At 41.9% G+C, this 21,713-nt stretch overlaps 1 protein-coding gene across 7 annotated transcripts in view; it reads left to right on the top strand.

Annotated features, from left to right (window-relative positions):
- PTPN4 (protein tyrosine phosphatase non-receptor type 4) overlaps positions 1–21,713 on the top strand; it is a 272,694-nt gene that overhangs the window by 106,116 nt on the left and 144,865 nt on the right. The window lies entirely within an intron of this gene.

Genomic DNA, 21,713 nt, shown 5'->3' with positions numbered 1-21,713 from the left:
TTTCAAACTCAAAGTCTTTGCAAATTTTGGATTTGTAGGTACTTGGAGGTCCTCAGAAAAAAATAGTTAATGTCTTAATAAAGAAATGACAATTTTACATGAGGTAAAACTCTTTATAGTTTATAAATCTTTCCTTTTGGCTAAATCTTAATAATAATATTGTAATTTATAGCTAAAGAGACATATGATCAAGAAACTTTTATTTTACTTTTGTGATTATGATAAACAGACCGAGGGCCTCAAAATAGTACCTGGCGGGCCGCGAGTTTGAGACCACTGATTTACATATAACCTCTTGTCCAGCACAGCAGTCTTGCAGATTATCCTTCAAGTAATGCTTAGAATCGAGCTGTTTCTCTCTGTGAAAATGCTGGTAAGCAGTAGTATAAGTTCCAATGATGGCCATTCCCCAATTATAATTATGTAGAAGACTCTCATAGCAGAGTGTGTGTGTGTGGGGGGGGGGGGGTTAGGGGAGAGACTCCCTTCCTCAATGTATGTATTTCATTCCTCTCTCCCTCCTGCAGCTAGAGTAAATGCTTGGGAGAGTTTGTCCTGGGGAGAAAAGGTTGTTGAAGACTAAAGTATTTGCATTGGAGAAAGCTGGTGAGAAACAGTTTAGCAACTTTTCTGAAAGTGAACACTTTTGCTGTGCTTAGTCTCCCTGCAGTTGTGGAGCCCCTCATTTTTACTGAGCCCTAAGCGCAGTACCTTCTAAGCTGCACAATCATGCACTTTTTCCAAAGCTGCAACAGTTACTGGGATCTTCCCCCTGCTGCTGCTTCTCTTCTAGACTGATGTTAGCAGAAAAACAGCACAGATCAGTCACAGGGTTGCAGACTCTGTTCAGACAGTTGCTGGTCATAATCCCTCTATGTCATTTCATGTTCCAGGTAAGAGACGACAGCCATTTTTTGTGGTGGTTTGCCACTGCTTCTAGTCTGGAGAAGGAGTAGCAGTGGCAAGGGATAGAGACAGGGAGGAGGGAAATACTAATGGAAAGGGGCCAAGAAAATGATAGGGGAGACACTATAAGAGGTAGGAGAGCCAAAGGGCAGGTGATGGATGAAAGAGGTTGGCTAGCCAGAGGGTAAAGTTAGTGAAAGATTAGGGAATAAGAGGAAGTGAATTAGAGTTGGGGTGAGGGAAAGGGATGAAAAGCAGTAGGTGGATATAGTAAAAGAGGGAAATTGAAGACTGGCTAGTAAGAATTAATTAAATCTGTACAGAGAAGCAAAAAAATAAATTGTAGAAAACGGAAAAGGGGAGAGAAAATGGCAAATAGATAGGAAATCTTGGCAAGAATGTTAAGAGAAGATGGAGGAAAGCAGAAACCAGAGACTGGGTTCAACACAATTAAAGTAAAGGGCGAGATGATAAAGGTAGGAAACATTAATTTTCTTTTTAATTTAGGTTAAAGTAGTGTTGTAGCCATGTTAATAAAGGTTAATAACTACAAATAGAAAATTGGAAGTAAGGTGCTATTCTTATTGGACTAATTTTAATATATTTTTGACTAACTTTTGGAGACCAAAACCACCTTCTTCAGGTCAGGACAGGATACCATAACACCAGTATACTGTTCTAACTTGAGGAATGAGGTTTGGGCCTCTGAAAACTAATTAATAATTATGTTATTAGTCCAATGAAATGTATTACCTTTTCCATTTTTGTTTTATGTATTTGAAAAGAGTAAGATTTTTACTTCCAGAATCTAATTTTTTCACTTTGGGACCAAGGTGATTTAGATCTCAAAACAAGCATGATGTCTGGTGTTTGCATGCAATATTTTATGATGTGCAGGATAATCTTTGCTGAACAGAAGAAATATGGTATGCTATAATTTTCTTTCCTCTTACAAGCAGCTATTTTGAACAATAATGCCAACCTATATGAAGTTGAATTCTAGTTATAGTGCCTTCAGGTTGATGTGAATCAATCAAGCAAACAATGCTGCCACTGAAAATACTCTTATAACAGAGTTCTAATATCACATACTCTAAACATTTATTCCTATGCAAATAGCAAACAATTCCTTATGAATAGGTTGTGACCCCAACTACCAAGTTAGATTGTAGAAGACGTCAATCATTTTTCTCAGCTCCACCTCCTTGTCTCTGTGGGCAGTGCCCTCTCTCGTCAATCTTAACTTCTACCAGCGAGTTCAAAAGATGTCTTTTCCTCTGCTCTGCACTGAATTCTTATGGCGGTATAGAAGAATAAAGTTATTATTATTATTATTATTATTTTTAGGTTTTAATCTGATCCTTTTGAGGCTTACCAGTGCTAAGAGGTTCTCAATAGTCTTGGGACAACTGTGCCTGGGAGAAGGGCCAGAAGTTGGAGTCTGCAGCCAGGAGGTCAACACTTTTGGAAAAGAGCATCTGCCTGGCCAGTCTGCTTGAACATTTGGAGCTTGAAATTAGGTTCCTTGAGAGTTGTGCTTACCCCAGCTGAGTCAGGCGCAGGAGAGCAGATTGTTTAGACCCCATGACAGGCCAGGAGGCTTGACGGAGGTCAGCTGTGTCCCGTTCCCCCAAGAATCATGAGGGGTCGAGGGTTTCAAATTTTACCACCTGAATAAAAGGCAGCCTAAAGAGACAAGCCTCTGGCGACACCTTTGCTTGTCTGAGGCAGAAATCCCTTCTCCATTTCCAGCTGCAGTGAAAAGCAGATGCAGGCACAACACATGGCAGATCTGTGAGTACAGCTCATTACTGTCTATGGGAAAATTGGTTGGGATGGGTCTAAATTTGGCAAAACTAAAGGTTTCTAGGGTTAGCCCAAGGGTCATCAACCTCTAAAATCCTATTTTAGGTAATTTTGCTTTTTTTGGTACTAAAACACAGCTGCAGCGGTCATCTTGGATTTCTCAATTTAATTTTCAAAGCGCTCTCTGCCTCAGAAACCCCTTGATTGTGATTTTAATCAATTGGGATGTTCTCGAGAGATTTGACTCCTATATCATGCAAAAATGGAGACTTGAGGAGCGTCCATGTGCTGTGTGCCATAGCCCTCTGGCCCTCCGGCAGGTCATGATGCACAGAGACTGTGGGAACTGGGTCTCAAACTCTCCTACAGCCCATTAACTATGACTTTGTGTCTCCAGCAAAGCACAACTGCATGGAAGTACTGGACCCTAAGAGGATGTAAAGCTCAGACTGGCAGAATTCCTTGGACGATCCAAGTCAGGTCTTGACCCCAATTTTGTGACCCTGATGTATGCATCCTACCCAAAATATAAGTAAGCACCTACAGGGTGTCAGCATGGAGGCATTCTGAGAGAGTTGCTTTCTCAGGACAAAGCTGCTATACTCTATAGCGGTGAAAAGCTTGAATGCCTAAATTGTGGCCTTGACGCAGCGGATAAGAGCACAATTCTGCGAAACAATGGCCGGGTCGCCTTTGGCATTTCTTCAGACTAAAACTGCCTTCAAATAAGTGGCGTCTTTCTAAGATTGAGTATTGCCTCTAGATGAATAATTGTATCATCACTTTTTTCAGTTGAGTGGAGTAGTGCATAAGAACAAAAAATGTAATTTAAAAAAAGTTTTTTAAAAAAGTTTTGAAAAAACTAATGCTTGACTGGATGAGAATCCAAAATAATTGAAGTGAACTCTTAGTTCAGACGAAAGTTAGTGTTTCATTAAAAATAAGAGTTTCACTAAATAGGTTTTTGGCCAATGACTGGAGCAAGGAGCATGTAAACTACGTTGAACAATTCAGTCTATGATATTACGACTGTACGTAGGCTCCATTTCTGAGGCCTTTTCCTGTGTAAATTTGAAGATGTTTCTCTCTATACAAAATGTACTGTTCCATATGAGTGGATTATAAATATTGAATTGTGATTTGGATCTAACATACCACTCGGGTTAGTCTATTTAGGTTGTACACTTCCAGATAAACCTAACTTATAGGTTATAGTGAGCCCCCCCAAACCCACTATACCCACCTGTCTACAACCCCAAAAGCCCTTATGGCTACAGGTGGTACCTATATGGCAGTACAGTAGGGTTTGGTGTTTTTTTAGTGGGCTCATATTTTCCACCATTAATGTAGTGGTTAGAGTGGCTTATGGTCCTCGGTCCTCGGAATCAGTGGCTGCAATAGACAAGGGAGAGGATCCAACAGTATGAAGACTCTTCAGACTGTTGGATTTATTGGAGCTTATTATAGTCTTTCTGCAGGAGCTGGACTTAGTCCCCACAGGCTTCGGCTGCTCAGCTTTTGCTGCTATGCAGTGCCAAGATTCAATCCAAGTGTTTTCCCTCTCACCCTAAGTAAGATTACCAGAATGATAACAGAACATTGGGATTTACTAGAAGGTCCTTTGACAGAGGTTAGGGCAATGACAAAATTATATCCCATAGCTTCAGAGTTTCAGCAATTGTTTACACCATCTAAAATGGATTTACTGGTGGCATAGGTGACTGAACATACTTCTCTGCCTATTGAAGGGGGTGTGATCCTGAAGGACATGCAGGATCATGGAGTAGATCTGGTCATCAAAAGACATTTTGATGCTCTAGCGTTATACCTTAAGACTGCGATGGCAGCATTCTTTGTGGTATTGTAGAAGGATTTATGGTTCACTTAGCAGTATTATAAACACGTTACGTCTCTGTTAAGTGGTCTAGAGAAAACCATAACCTCTTATTCAAGTCCAAATATCATGGTCTAATTATACGACACAAAACCCAGGCTAATGAGAAATATCTTTATTATGAAAATAGAAAAATATAATTCACAAGCCAGCTGCAGAATCTAAGTATTGTTCAAAATATCTAATTACACAAATGAAACTCAGTACATGATTATCACAATCTAATGGTTAGACAATTAAGTAAAACTTCTTGTTAAACACACACACTATTCCTTATAATAATAATCCCTGATTAGCAAATGATTATATTATCACCCAGGTAACTTTTCAACCCTTTACCTATCACAAATGATTCCTATCTAATTCCCAAGCTAATAAAAGTAATTTCCGTATGCTCACCCTTAATTAGCCTCTCCGGCACAATTAGGTGGAAGAAAACTTCGTGTCAGCTGGAAGACGTCAGGAATACCGTTGTAAAAGTTACACGTGTTGAAAATCCTTGATGAGGCTATAAATCATCAGCAATAAGTTCCGTTTATCTGTGCTAAGTTCAGAACAGTTTTTAAATGTCCGAATTTCTATCTCTTAGGCAGAGAATCACACGAGGTAACTTACAGGTCTAATTATTGAAAGAAAAAGTTTACAATTAGAACATCTGTGAGCAGATCTGAGCTTCCCCGGACCTTATCACAGACTAACTAACTATTAATTAATTAGCACCTTTCTTTTCTTGAATCTCATCAGATGACTTCCTCGGACCAATCCAGAAACAGAACTTGATGAATAGCCTTTCTGTATAAAGTATCATATATGCTGGAAGACCCAGGGCCATTAGACAGATAAGAACAGAATAATTTCTTCAAGATTCACACTGTCCCATTATTAAAGCACAGATGAATGCCCTTGAATAGCAACATTCGGGTACATCCCCATAATGCATCAGGCAGAAACTGTAAAGCAGTGTACTTCTTACTTCTTGCAAAATCCATGCTTGAAAGTTGCTTGCAGAGAGAGATTCTTGAAACAATGGTTCAGGCTTGATGACATCATAGAGGCCTAACCTTCAGGTGTGAATACGGAAATATCCCTACAGTCCCCCCTTTTGGAGGAGAAATAACTTCAATGGAGTCTATTTCACCTTCAACCTAACTAAGTAGGAAAGGATCGACAAGACCCAAGGTGATATAAAAATGCATAAACATAAGCAATACCATATAAATCAGCAATAAATCAAAGATATCAATAATCAATGGATAATAATCATAAAGGCAAGGGCAAAATATGTGAACCCAGCCAAATAAATGATAATAAAATCACTGAATAATGGCAATATATGATAAAATCAAAAATCATAACTACTTAGCAAGGCACAAAAGGTATGCCAAAGCAAAAGTTAAGACAGATAGATCATAATCAAAAATACGGCTAGCAAAATTACTCTTTCATAGCCGCAATGAAATCATGCATTCTTAAGTCTGTATGTGATGGTTTCTGTTGAATAAGACGTTTAATCCGGATGGTCTCATAGAGTGCAAAAACAGAGAACCCAAATAAGAGAACCCACAGGATGGCAAAAATTGGAATAACAACAGTGATAAAAAGATCAATACTGCGGGTATCAACAACTTCATGTACATTGGAGGAGCCAATATGAAAGTCCTCAATATGAAGCTTATCATTATCAACTTTCAGTTCAATGGTGTGGGAAGGTTTTGTCATCAAATATTGTTCCACTTCAAGGGTAAAGTTGATGGAATGTCCACGGAAAACATCCAGGATTTCCAATTCAGTTTCAGTAGGAGTAGAGTCCAAATGGAAAAGAGAAACATCGAAAGAAGATATGCTGGAGCAGGATCTGGAATGGGAAGAACAAGAAACCAGGAGAATCTTGAAGGACAACATGGGACTGCGGACCAGGATCGATTACTTTGGTACCAACGCCAATCAGCAGGACAACCAGGAACAGCATCGGCAGAACTCGTTTCGCCATCTGAAAAACAGTAAAGAGAGAGAACAGCCTAGGCTGTTGCTAGGTTAATGTCTTCATCACAACAATGGTTTCATCCTGGGCAAATTTACTGGGATGACATGGTCTCAGTTGATTAATGTGGACCCATTTAAGGACATCTGCACCTGGAGAATTTGATTTGATGCGAATTTGATAGGCCACAGGTGAAGCTTTTTCCACTATAGGGAATGGACCATGCCAACTTGGCAAAAATTTACTTTCTTTGGCCTTGGTTTTGCCAAAATTGTAATAGAATACCTTGTCGCCAATTTGGTATTCCTTTGTGGTAGTCCTATGATCATAATAGGCTTTTCTACCTTTAGCAGCAATTTCCAGATTTTTCTGGGCAAAAGAAAATGCACCCTGTAAATGGTTACGTAAATGGGTGACATATTCATGAGCAGTAGTAGCACTAGAAAGATTTACATCATTAGTTCTATACAACAAATGAATTGGTAATGTCATTTCTCTACCTGTCATCATTTCAAAAGGCGTCACCCCCGTAGAACGGTGAGGCGTGGCACGAATAGCCATCAGTACCAAAGGTAACTTCATATCCCAATTCTTACCAGAGGTAGACACGTACTTCTTCAGGATCGTGATGATGGTACGATTCGCTCTTTCCACTTGTCCCGATGATTGAGGGTGGTAAGCTATGTGCAATTTACTTTTCACTCCGAGCATCTTCCACATGTGTCGCATCACATCCGCAGTGAAATGTGATCCTTGGTCTGAGTCCACTCTCATGGGCAAACCCCACCTACTGAACACATGATTCAGTAACAAGGTAGCGGTAGTCTCTGCCGTACAATTGGGTGCAGGCAAGCACTCAATCCACTTTGTAAACAAACAAGTAACAGTCAACATATACTTATTACCTCGGGAGGAACGGACCACTGGGCCAATCCAGTCAATCTGGATGTCGGACCAGGGCATGACCAAACCCTTCTTTCTCAAGGGTGCTCGGTGAAGTGGTGTAGAGGGTTGAAATTGACAACAAGTCAAGCAACCTCTCGTATATAACTGCACATCTTGCCGCATATGAGGCCAATAGGCCACTTGCTTCAGTGTCTCATAGGTAACTTCTTCACCTCTATGTCCAGCACAAGGTTCATCATGGGCATGTTGCAACATGATTCCTCGATATGCACGGGGTACAACCCACTGCACAATACCATGCTTACTCGTCCGAGTGAGCAGGTTCTGATGAATCGAAAATTTCTCTCTGGAGGTGTAGAGTATCCTGAGTTCTTCATCCTTCTGATCGTCTTCAGACAATGGATGATCCTGTGGATTCTGTATGAAGTTATAGAACTTTCCCAGGATAAGATCGGTCTTCTGAGCGGTTACAAGATCAAAGGAAGGGATATCATTACCCCACTGCACCACAGGTGTTTCAACTACCTGTTTCGCTTGGCGTCGAGTAATAGCATGTACCATCAAAAACAACTCTTCAGGGCATTGCCATAGTTCACCTGACAAAGCACCTTCTTTGGCCAGTTGATCCGCAAGGTAATTTCCGATCTTGTCAGAACTATTAACCTTAGCATGACCTTTCACTTTCTTCCAGTAGATGTTCATGTCATTGTCTCGTACCAATTGATCTAAGGCTAGAATCAAGTCGCCATGATGGACAGGCTTTCCTTTGGAATTTAACATGTCCTTCTTTTTCCACACGGGTAAGTGAGACACAAAGTTTTGACGCACATAATCAGAATCTGTACAGATAATCAGTTCTGGGATCCCCTTCTGTACCGCAGACTGTACAGCGACCAAGGCTGCTACAATCTCTGCGTATTGGTTGGTTTTAGCACCCAATCTATACTTCAAGGTTTCCATAGGTGTGTCGACATTCCACACTACACCTACTCCTGCGACCAAATTATGGGTCGAGGTCTGGTGAAAGGCACAGCCATCTACGTAGACCTGAGGTATATTGGCACATAGCTGTTCATCGTAAAGATGATGACGATGGGGTTCCTCCTCTTCTGGTGGAACATCAGGTTCCGGTATACCTGTAAGAGAATCTTGTTCTGTACAATCATGCAATTCTGCTATCCCTTGGGCTACTGTGTTACGATGTTTCAGGGCATACTTTACCTGTAAAGGCCATCCTTGGAGAGCCAAAGTCCATGAGACTATTCGGCTATTGGAGACACGACCAGTCTTGATCTTGTCACTACCCAAGAAACTAATGGGTTGATGACAAGTCTCTACAATGAGTTTTTCTCCTTGGATGTAACTCCGAAAATGTTGAAGAGCCCAAACAGTTGACAGTAGAGCTTTCTCACATTCAGAATACTTCTTCTCTACATCGGTGAAGCCTTTGCTTGCATAGGCCACCACACGCTTGTCAGAGTCGTACTTCTGGTACAGGACAGCACTCATAGAGTGTTTGGAGAATCCTAGGTCGATGAAGAATTCACGACCACTCTCAGGGTAGGCCAAGCAAGGAAAGCTACTAAGCTGCTCTTTCATCTCTTGCATAGCATCTTCCTGTTCAGGACCCCACGTCCAAGGTACATCCTTCTTTAGTAAGGCAACCAAGGGTCTAGAGATCTCTGCATACTGATCTATGAACTGTCGAGAATAATTGCATATTCCTAAAAATGAACGAAGTTCCGTCAAATTGGTAGGTTTCCTCAACTGTTGTAGGGCCTGTATCCTTTTCTTCTGTGGTCGAAGACCTTCAGAGGAAATGTCATACCCTAAATAATTCAGAGATGTTCGGCACCATTGACCTTTGGCAAGGGTAGACTAGAGTTCCTCGAGCTTCCGCATCTGGAAGGGCTTTATGGAGAAATATGTTGAACTCAGCTGGAGAGTTCAGAAAACCAAAAGGTGTTCTATTCCACGTGTACTGTTTCTTCCCAAAGGTAAATGCTAGTTTGTATTGATCCGGTGGATGTACAGGAACTGTCCAAAATCCAGAAGCTAAATCCAAACTGGTAAAATACTTAGCTCCTTTGATGGTAGTCAAGCTCTGGTCAAGATGGGCCATAGGCCACCTAGACAAGGGTACCCGCTTGTTTAGCTGTCGGTAGTCCAAGGCAATTCTCCAACTGTTATTCTTCTTCAGGATTGGCCACAAGGGTGAGTTGTATGTACTGTTGCAAAGCCTAATGGTACCCCTAGTTTCCAGGGTATCAAGTATCTCTTGCACGGACTCATACGAGGCCAAAGGAATCTTATACTGACGTACGAAGACGGGCTTACTGTGGAGATCCGTAGGAATCTTGGTCACATGTAGATCGGTCAGACCAGTGTCATAAGAATCCACTGCAAAAAGGTCTCGATACTTGTACAACAACTGTGTGAACTGAGCCTTTTCTTCATCAGAAGAGCACGCATCAGCTAGGTCCACTTGTTCCTTTACCATGGCATCAAACTTAGAAAAAGGTTGGTTGGAAGAGATTTCCACTTGGTCTTCAATCTGTTCTTGCAAAGATGAAGAATCAATGGCATTCACCGCTTTAGATTGGTCAGACAGAGCTAACTTCCTGGATAAAATCAAAAAATCATTCTCCACTGTTACATGGGAAGTCGTTGCATCATATGGCCAAAGGAAGTCCAGAGAAATGAGTCCTTTAGGTGAGGTAAAAATATGGTCCAGTATATCCCCCCCCGGCAGGGGTCAACAATGGAAGACAAGCTGCCAATGATAGGCAATGTTACCTCAACATCAGGAAAAGATTCACCCACTAGAAAACCCAAATGTTCTCCAGCGGAGAGAAAGACTTCCGTAGGTTGAGCATTGACAATCAATACATGGAAAGAAGAGGTAGGTACTTCAAGACATGGTAAAGCACCTAGAGAAAGACCATGCTCGAGAAAAGAGGAATTCGGGTTGAAAAAGCCAATATCATCGAGCATGCGTTGACCATGGGCCAAACGAAGAGGCAGAGCAAAATCCTGTACAAGACTAGGAATCTTGACGTCTTCAGCACAAACCACTTCACAAACTTGAGGAAGAAGTTGTCCAGCCTTCAGACCATCCATCAGGTCCACATCTTCTACCGGGGTGCCTTGCAATCTGCTCCAAAGCACACCGTTCACCAAATCAACGTAGACTCCTAGACGAACAAGACATTCGGATCCCAAACACAAGGATGTGTGTAGGCCTTTCACCACAGAAAAGTGATGATTGAAAGTCTTAGAACCCAGGGTCAGCAGAAGGCTACAAACCCCAACAAGAGGCTTGACCCCCTGACCTGGTATAGGTAGGTGAGTAGAGTGGCGCCGAACAAACGGAACTGATGTGGTTCGCTGAAGTTGACAGTAAAAAGAGTCACTAATCATGGAGATGTCACTCTGGAGTAGCAGTTGAGCTTGAACTGGGACAGAACCGTGCAGGTGAACATCAACAAACAAGTCAGTATCATCCTGGTGAAGTACAGCCAGTAGACAAGGATGAGAGGTCAAAGAACTGGAAACAGATGAGGTCGGGTCTTGGACAGTCTCTTGAGGTGGATCTGGCACGGGGAACGTAGACTTCAGAACAATCTCCAAATGGTCAGCCTGGAGAACAATGTCAGATATTTGTTCCTTGGGAACGCTGACAATCTCGCGGTCTGTGGGACCCCCTTCTGGAACATTGGCATACCGTAGCTCCAAAATGTGTGGATCCGCTGAACGCAGGAAATTTATTCGAATTGAAGTATCGTTTCGTTCCACAGTACTGGTAACCTGGGGAAGGCGTGTAGTTGGTACCTTTCCAAAAGGAAGGGGACGAGTCACCTGAGCCCAGACCACTTCTTGGACGTAATCCAAAATAGGCCGCAATCTCTTCAAAAGATCGTTTCCAATCAAAAACTCCTCTCCTGGACTAGTGGTAATAATCACTGGGTGTTTAACATTCATTTTGCCTAACTGCAAGGTCAGCCAAGTTTGACCAACTGTCTCAATGTTCTGATGTCCATATGCAACCAAAGACAAATCACTGGGAATAATCGACAGTGGATTCTGGGTACCCAGGGTAGTCTGCAAACGTTGGAATAGTCCCTGAGTGATCAAAGTCACTTCTGAAGCCGTGTCAAGTAAACCGGGACAAGACAAAACCTGTTGGAGAAACAAAGGTATAGTGTACCGTTGACCCATAGGCGTTAACCTACCCAAGAAATACTTGTGTGACTTAATGGAATCCCATGAAGGAAGCCACTCTGTGTCCTCAGATAATTCACTGGATTGTACCGGATCTATGTCTTGTGTAGCATCAGGAGATGTTGTTTAGACAGAAGATACAATAGTGGGTGGAGAAATTGGTTCTCGGACTAGTCATGCGTTATCATCCTCTAACAATTCGGGTGTGTCATCCAGTTCATCTACTGAGGAAGCCTGAGTATCAGTTACTACAGACTTGACCACTCGAGTTCCGGAAGGCCTGTAACTGATATTGTTATCCTTTCTGCTTGAGGTCTGTTCCTTTCTCGCGGGGACAGATGCTGCCAATTGTTTAGAAGTCAATTCCAGGGCAGAAATACGATCCACCACCTGAGCCAATTGTTCCATTATCACACTGAGGTCACTCTGCTTCTGTTGCTTATTGGGCTGTCTCTTCTTCTGTGTCTTGGGTCCATCCCTATTGGGTGGTGCATCAGAAGAGGAAGTCTGGTCCGCTGGACGAGATGAAACAGGTCCTGGAGTGGAAACTACAGAGCTACTAGGTACCAAAGCAAGTGAAGTCTGAACTGCGCATACACTCAGCTTAGGTTCCTTAGATCGTGCTTTGGGCACCGGTTTCTCAGATGGGCCTGCAGGAACCCTGACTTTATGATCATAGAAATCCTCGGCTACGGCTAAGATCGATGAGTAAGAGGCCTTTTTCACACCAGCCACAACCACACTCATATATTCAGGCAAGGCTTTTGCAAAGAGAGATCGGAATTCTCCATACTCCAGTTCGTCCTCAGAAGGAGTCCTGTCTGGAAAGAAATGTCGTTTCAGACGGAAAGCAAATTCACGGGGATTTTCTTGGAGTCCACAACGCAAATGGAATGCAGCTTTGCGAGATTCAATGGAATCAGCGTATGTACCATAACGTCTTTTGAGTTGTTGTTCCACCTCTAACACATCCGAAGTACCAGTGATGATGGATCGCAACATCTCAGAACACTCAGAAGCAAAGGACCAACGGAGTAAACAAAGCTTATCACTGTCCTCTGTCACTGCATAAGTTTCAAAGAACTCATGTATTGAGGCCAGATGTGCTTCAATAGTTAGCTTAGTTCCCTCTCTAAAAGGTTCTATCATTTGTTTAAACATCTTCATTATCTGTACGTGATAGGGTGGTATAGTATAACCACCTCCTTTCTTTTGAGTTTCTTTCCCTGTTTCATTATTGTGCTGTGACCTTTGTGGAGTATGTTGTGAAATGTCTGGTGCTTTGGTGCCATCTGGTGGTTGTTTAGGCTTACTGTAAACTGACCTTACCGGATGAGGTTTAGAGTCAGAAGGTTCAATGACGTCACAGGAATTTGAGATAGACCTTACAGGGCGTGGTTGCTGCACTGGGCGTGGTTGCTGCACTGGGCGGTCAGCTAGTGTCACTAATTTCTCAGGGCAGGGTTTGTTACTAGGCAACAAGTCCTCTGCAGTAGAATCAGAACACTCCTGCGAATTCCTGTTCCCACCTCCCCCACTAGAGCTGTAAAAAGAACGAAAGACTGTTCTTGGAGCTGGCGTAGGAAAATGAAGAGGTGACATAGGAAGAAAGGGAGCTGGAATATCCCTCTCACTACAAAAAGTAGCAACCTTGTCTTGCAAAACTTTCACATCAGTAGCTAACGCAGTTCTCTGGGAGGATATAGCTTGAACATTCTGGCGCAGAGCCAAATTATCGGCATCTGCCTGACATAATGAGTCAGTTAGCTGGGTGACCTGTAACTCACTTTCGGAAAGTCGGTTCTGAGACTCAACAAAGTCCGCTTGTAAAGCACATAATTGCCTGTCAGCACGGGCAACCTTATCATTAGACAGACGTTCGGTAGCATCTAACTTTTCACCCAGACAAACATAAGCATTAGTTACGTCCGCTAGTTCATTCTGCAACCTGGACAAAATCTCAGCATGTTTGCTTTCACTCTTATCATGATCTTTATGACAATTAGTTAAAGAGACTTGTAACTCATCCTTCTGAGCTCTCAAATTAGTAAGTTGAGTCACTAAAGAGGTACACTTCGCACAAGAAATATTCACTGTTCTTTTTTTATAACTTTCAAGTTCAGCATTCAACTCAGAACATTGATGTCGTAACTCAGACATCGCCTGATCAAAGTCGGAATGTTGATCTTCACAATTAGAAGCTAACAGTTCAAGGGAATCATTACGAGTCCGTTCTGCCTGCAAAGAATTTTTACAATCCTCTAATTGCTCATATAAATCACTCTGAAGCTGACGTTGTTGAGATAAACTAGCAGAGACAGAAGTTTTAAAAGCAAACAACGCACAGATGAGCTCTGAATAATTTTCTCCTGTAGGTTTAGTACGAGCATGTAGGAGACGCTGCAATACTGAACAGTACGCCTGATTAGAGTCCTCTATATCTGCATGTAATAAACGAACAAGGTCAGAAAAATACGCTTCATGATCTGACTGTTTTAAAACTTGCACAGCCAATTTCTGAAAAACATCCTTTTCAAGAGCATGCCACGAAATCTGAGTCTCAGTGTCAACAGACATAGCTACAGTCGTAAATTAGAAACCTAGATATCCCGGCCAACGAGCCCCCAAAATCTGTAGAAGGATTTATGGTTCACTTAGCAGTATTATAAACACGTTACGTCTCTGTTAAGTGGTCTAGAGAAAACCATAACCTCTTATTCAAGTCCAAATATCATGGTCTAATTATACGACACAAAACCCAGGCTAATGAGAAATATCTTTATTATGAAAATAGAAAAATATAATTCACAAGCCAGCTGCAGAATCTAAGTATTGTTCAAAATATCTAATTACACAAATGAAACTCAGTACATGATTATCACAATCTAATGGTTAGACAATTAAGTAAAACTTCTTGTTAAACACACACACTATTCCTTATAATAATAATCCCTGATTAGCAAATGATTATATTATCACCCAGGTAACTTTTCAACCCTTTACCTATCACAAATGATTCCTATCTAATTCCCAAGCTAATAAAAGTAATTTCCGTATGCTCACCCTTAATTAGCCTCTCCGGCACAATTAGGTGGAAGAAAACTTCGTGTCAGCTGGAAGACGTCAGGAATACCGTTGTAAAAGTTACACGTGTTGAAAATCCTTGATGAGGCTATAAATCATCAGCAATAAGTTCCGTTTATCTGTGCTAAGTTCAGAACAGTTTTTAAATGTCCGAATTTCTATCTCTTAGGCAGAGAATCACACGAGGTAACTTACAGGTCTAATTATTGAAAGAAAAAGTTTACAATTAGAACATCTGTGAGCAGATCTGAGCTTCCCCGGACCTTATCACAGACTAACTAACTATTAATTAATTAGCACCTTTCTTTTCTTGAATCTCATCAGATGACTTCCTCGGACCAATCCAGAAACAGAACTTGATGAATAGCCTTTCTGTATAAAGTATCATATATGCTGGAAGACCCAGGGCCGTTAGACAGATAAGAACAGAATAATTTCTTCAAGATTCACACTGTCCCATTATTAAAGCACAGATGAATGCCCTTGAATAGCAACATTCGGGTACATCCCCATAATGCATCAGGCAGAAACTGTAAAGCAGTGTACTTCTTACTTCTTGCAAAATTCATGCTTGAAAGTTGCTTGCAGAGAGAGATTCTTGAAACAATGGTTCAGGCTTGATGACATCATAGAGGCCTAACCTTCAGGTGTGAATACGGAAATATCCCTACAGTATGAGCCTGTCACAAAATGCTATGCCAGAATCCGAAGGCAGAGGAAGTGGTTTTCCCCCTGTAGTACTGCAGGGGTGGACTATGTGGCTGACGCTTTCTCTAATATGCTCAGAATTATGAGAAAAGTCTTGGCTTATACAATCTCTACCTGCAGAATGCTCTGGATCAGACAGTTGGCGGGAGATTCAGCATCTAAAGCTACTTTGAGCAGATTCCCCTTTAAAGGACAGATGTTCTTTGGTAAAGAACCGGACGACCTAATGAAAAGTGTAATGGACCTTCGTCCTAAATCCTTGCCAGACAGTAAATCATGAAGTTCAGGCAATTTCAGTCATGGTTCCTTTTGTGACTAAAGAAGATCGCATTTTGAGTCTAGAGGATTCATGTCACAAAGATCATGTCAAGGATCCAGACAAAGGTAGCTCCAGGAGAGCTCAGACATCCAATGCTCAGTAACCAATGCTAAGAAGTCCCAATGCCAGGTTACCTTCCAAGCTCCCACGCATAGGAGGGAGACTCTCAGAGTTCTGGGTATGCATTTCTGTAAACCAATGGGTCCTAGACATAATTTGAGAGGACTAAATTAAGAGAATATGATAGCCAGTGCTTTGAATGGTTGAAGAATTATTTGATTACCGGGCTGGGAAAAGTCTATATGCCGAAGTGGTTGGATCAGAATGGGTTTAGCACTTTGGGGAGGTCTCTGCTTCTGACACTGCGGGCTGTGTCTCCCTATAGCACTGCTTTGTTGTTTAGGTTTCTAATGTTTCATAACCTGTTCTCTCATTTTTCATTGTTACTGTTTTGCATTTGTTGATATGAACAGAATTGACTTACTTGCCGGTGAGTTTTCCTGTTCCTCTTTCTCTTGTTATTATCCTCTCTAGATGTTCCTGGCTTCTTTAAGACTGACTGAGTTTACAGGGACAGTGATCATAAAAACATAAGAATTGCCATCTCCGGATCAGACCCTGGGTCCATCAAGTCCGGTGATCAGCACACGCGGAGGTGTACCCTGGCATAGTTTTAGTCCCCATATCACTGTATGCTTCTCAAGGGAAATGTGCATCTAATTTACCCTTACCCTTATCACTCTATGCCTCTCTTAAGGAGATGTGCATCTAGTTTACCCTTAAATCCTAGAACGGTGGATTCTGCAATTACTTCCTCTGGGAGAGCATTCTAGGTGTCCACCACTCGTTGCGTGAAACAGAACTTCCTGATATTCATCCTGGACCTGTCCCCCCTCAGCTTCAGTCTATGTCTTCTTGTCCGTGTCACATTGGACATTGTAAATAACTGCTTTCCCTGCTCCATTTTGTTGAATCCTTTCAGTATTTTGAAAGTCTCGATCAGATCCCCTCGCAGTCTCCTCTTCTCAAGGTAGAACAACCCCAGTCTCCTAAGTCGTTCCTCATAATCCAGGTTTTCCATACCTTTCACTAGCTCCGTTGCTCGTCGCTGCACCCTCTAGCAGTTTTATATCCTTCTTTAGGTATGGATGGATGCAGTATTCCAGGTGCGGTCTGACCATGGCTCTGTAGAGCGGTATTATAACGTTCTCTGATCTACTTGTAATTCCCTTCTTTATCATGCCTAGCATTTTATTTGCTTTCTTTGCCACCGCTGCCACACATTGCACTGACGGTTTCAGGGTCCTATCAGTACACCCAGGTCCTTTTCCTGTTCGGTCTTTCCCAGATTTACACCTGACATACTATACTTGTGATCTTTATTTTTTTCTGCCTAAATGCATCACTTTGCATTTTTCCACATTAAAATTCATCTGCCATTTATCTGCCCACTTCTCCAACTGATTCAAGTCGCTCTGGAGTTCCTCGCTGTCCTTCTGCGATCTGATTGCCCGGCATAGCTTTGTGTCGTCTGCAAACTTGATGATTTCACTGGATGATCCTTCTTCCAGGTCATTTATGAAAATATTAAATAAGATTAAATAAGATGGGTCCAAGTACCAAGCCCTGGGGTACACCGCTAGTTATTTTTCCCATTCTGAGAACTTCCTATTTATGCCCGCTCTCTGTTTTCTGTTCTCTAGCCATTTGCCTATCCATCTTAGTATATCTCCCTCTATTCCATTGCCTTGTAATTTCCTGAGAAGTCTTATATGTGGAACCTTGTCGAACGCTTTCTGAAAATCCAAGTATACAATATCCACTGGTTCTCCACTATCAATTTGTCTGTTCACTGTCTCAAAAAATTGAAGTAGGTTCATCAAACATGATTTCCCTTTCCTGAACCTGACTCTCATCAGGTCGTGTGTGTCTAGGTGCCGGACTATGCTATCTTTGATCAGCGCCTCAACCATCTTTCCAGGTACAGACGTGAGACTCACAGGTCTGTAGTTGCCTGGCACTCCTCTCGATCCTTTTTTAAATATCGGCGTGACGTTCGCTATCTTCCAGTCATCCGGTATCTGTCCTGTTTTGATTGTCAGATTGGCAAGTTTTTGCAATAGTTCTCCGATTTCAAATTTCAGTTCTTTTAGGACTCTCGGATGAATTCCATCCGGTCCAGGAGATTTATCACTTTTAAGTTTGTCGATCTGGTGGTAAATGTGGTCCAAGTCCACTTCTACTGTGGTGAGGCTGTCCTTTCACTGTGTCAGGTATTGTTGCGGTGTCTTCATTTGTAAAGATAGACGCAAAGAAGGAATTCAGTCTGTATGCAATTTGTTTGTCATCCTTGACGCACCCTTTTCCTCCCAGGTAAGAGGGGTTAAGGGGTTTAAGTTTCTGAAGAAGGGGTGAGGGTTTTAAGTCTCTGAAGTTTGAGGCTTTCTACAAAGTCCTGGTGGATAGATGTAAGTAACCCACTGGTCCCGGAATAAAGTGTGGATTTATAAGAAAGAAGATTAACAAAGATAAAAATCTGAAAATAATACAAAAATACACAATGTAGTAAAAATACAAGCAGACTGTAACTGCTGAATATTCTTATCAGACTGTAAAAGAGGATGTCAAAATAATAATGGAATTTAATGTGGACAAGTGCAGAGTGATACACAAGGAGAAAACAATCCTAACCATTCTTTTGTAAAGCTAGGTTCAATGTTAGCAGTCACCACTCAGGAAAATGATCATGGAGTCCTTGTAAGCATTGCTTTGAAATCCTCAGTTGTGTGAGGCAGTAGTCAAAAAAGAATATTAAGAATTTTTCCGAAAAGAATGGAAAATAAAAGAATATTGAGATGGTTCAGTATAGAACATTGGAAGACTACATCCTGAATATTGTCTGCAGTTTTGGCTATGATGGAAGTTTATAAAATCATAAGTGGGGTGAAACAGGTAAATAATGAGCAGTTAATGCTCCTAGATGATGGAACACTTCATGAAACTGACAGCAGATGGAGGGTTTTTCTTTTTCATGTTTTCTTAAGTTCCTGTGACTGGCATCATGATTGTTGCAGTTATCCAGGTCTTACCGTGTCTGGGTATGAAAAACCATTGTTTTACTTGGTGAAGAGCCGAGTCAGGTCTCACTGACGAGGATGGCAGTGCAAATGAAGGAGTCGTGAGACAAAAGATGTTGCGTACTCAGTGATGAGCTATCCAAAATATTCTTTATTGGTAGACAACACGATGTAATCAAGAGGACTCAACACTGAAAGTGTTTTGCCAATCCTGCTTTGTCAAGAGTCTCAAAATGCTGTCCATTGACCATATAGTGCTTTTTACCAAAGGGTATTTTAGTGGATACTCAAACGCTGTGAAAATCCTCTTGTGGCTATGGATAACCTCCAAGTCACTAGCCACAAGAGGATTTTCACAGTGTTCAAGTATCCACTAAAATACCCTTTGGTGAAAAGCACTATATGGTCAACGGACAGTATTTTGAGACTCTTGACAAAGGTAGGTTTGCCAAAATACTGTCAGTGTCGAGTCCACTTGTTAACATCATGTTGTCTACCAATAAAGAATATTTTGGATAGCCCATCTCTGAGTACTCAACATCTTTTATTTCACGATTCCTTCATTTGCATCACAAACCATTGTTTCAGCCATCATGCTGTGGCTTTCTTCAGGGCGTGCAGTGAGGTTGTCTTCTGCAGTGGTAAGAGAAGAAGTCAAAAACTGCAGGCCAGTAAATCTCACTTCAGTGGTTGGAAAGATAATGGAAGCTCTGCTGAAAGAAAGAATAGTAAACTACCTGGAATCAAATGGGTTACAAGAACTGAGACAACATGGTTTCACCAAAGGGATATTGTGTCAAACAAATCTGATTGATTTCTTTGACTGGGTGAACAGAGTTTTGAATAGAGGATGTGTGCTGGATGTAGTCAAACAACAACAAGAGATCAAAACCTTACTGAGCAAAACCAACCAAAACAGATTTCAATCTGAAGAAAAAAAGCCTCCGAGATCCAGAGGTGAACAGCTATATAAGCATATAACACCACCCTATGTATGGACTCAATGTCTTGCATAGGCTCAAAAAAACCTCCATATAACTAGTACAGTTCAGCATGTAATGAAATTGAGTAAATATAAATAATGAACCTGGACTGTTCTTCATAGGAGGTTCACAGCAAACTTAGGGCTAAATTCACTAACCTGCCCGATCGTGACCGATCCGTGTCTGATCCTGGCAGGTCCGATGGATTCTTCAACCAGTAATATTCAAATGGGGATGATTGGACGAACGCCTCCATCTGCCGGCATGGATCGCTAGTGTGCTATCCCAAAGCATGCGCAGACCATCTGTAGATAGTCTGCGCATGCGTCTAAGACCTGTCTGAGCCGTGACTTTTTTTTTTTTTAACTTTACTTTTTAGCCCAGCAAGCCCATGGTTTTAACCTGCGGGTTAAAACCACAGGCTCGCTATGTGGGGAAGGGCGGGGGAGAGAAGGGCGGCAGGAAAGATTTGGGTGGCGATTCAGAGGAGAGCAGGGTGGCAGGCAGGAGAGATTTGGGGCAGCAGAGAGGGCGTGCAGAGAGCAGGGCAGCAATAGAGCTGGAGAGTCAGAAAGGACATTTGCGACTGGTCCCCAGCAGTCGCTTCTTGGATTGATCGGCAAGCCCAGTCAGATCGCAAAATTTGTGTTGTGAATCGTGTCCCTGCCTACTTTGCAAGCCGTTCCCTTCATTTGCATGTGCGGATCAGAATCAGATCGGCAGAGAGGTAAGTGAATCGGGCCGGAGTAAAATTGGGTCGCAAAGTGGTCGCAAACTGATCGGTACATGTTCGGTTTGCTTAGTGAATCTAGTCCTTAATGGGCTAAAGTTAGGACCCAAGGGGGTGACCTGGATTACAAAGTGGTTGACTGACAGACAACAGAGAGTGGTGGTGAATGGAATTCCCTCGGAGGAAAGGTGAGTAGTGGTGTGCCACAGGGATTGGTACTGGAGCCTGTTCTGTTTAATATATTTGAGTGATATTTCTGAAGGGACACACAAATTTGCAACAGAGTGGATACACCGGAGGGTATAGAAAACATGAGAACAGATCTGTGAATGTTAGAAGAATGCTCTAAGGTTTGACAGTTAAAATGTAATGTGAAGAAGAACAGAGTGATGCACTTGCGGAATAAAAATTCAAAGGAGCTATATATGCTAAGGTTGTGAGAAGTTGATTTGCATGGACTGGGAGAGGGACTCAACCTGCGAAACAATATGTCAAGGTGGTGGCTGTAGCCAGAAGGATGCTGTCCTGCATAGAGAGAGGAATTGCCAGCAGAAAAAGGGAGGTGCTAGTGCCCCTATACAAGTTGTTGGTAAGGCCCCACTTGGAATATTGTGTTCAGTTCTGGAGACCTTATCTTGCTAAGAATGTAAAATTTGAAATGTTCCAGAGGAAGGCAATGAGAATGATATCAGGATTGCACTGAGAGATGTATGAGAAGAGGCTCGAATGCCTGAATATGTATAACCTAGAGGAAAGAAGGGATAGAGGAGATATGATACAGATGGACTTCTGTGGTCTTGATGATGAGTATGACTTTTGAGCAGATTGGATGGACCACGTAGGTCTTTATCTGCCGTCATTTTCTATATAGTGGGTCCTCAAACCTGATTGGCTGGGTCTTGAGGTGATTGAGGCAAAAAAGTCCATTGGTCACAAATTAGAATTTTGGTGGTAAAATCCATTGGTCACATCTTTAAAATTCAAATTTGTGACTTTCCTGCCTTAGTCACCATAAGCCCCAGCCAATCAGGTTTGAGGACCCATTTAGAGAGAGAGAAAGACTGAGACTTAGACACTGAAGAAAGCTACAGCATGATG

Source organism: Geotrypetes seraphini, chromosome 5, assembly GCF_902459505.1.
Source record: "Geotrypetes seraphini chromosome 5, aGeoSer1.1, whole genome shotgun sequence".
Lineage (NCBI taxonomy): Eukaryota > Metazoa > Chordata > Amphibia > Gymnophiona > Dermophiidae > Geotrypetes > Geotrypetes seraphini.
This window is presented reverse-complemented; position numbering and strand designations above follow the sequence as displayed.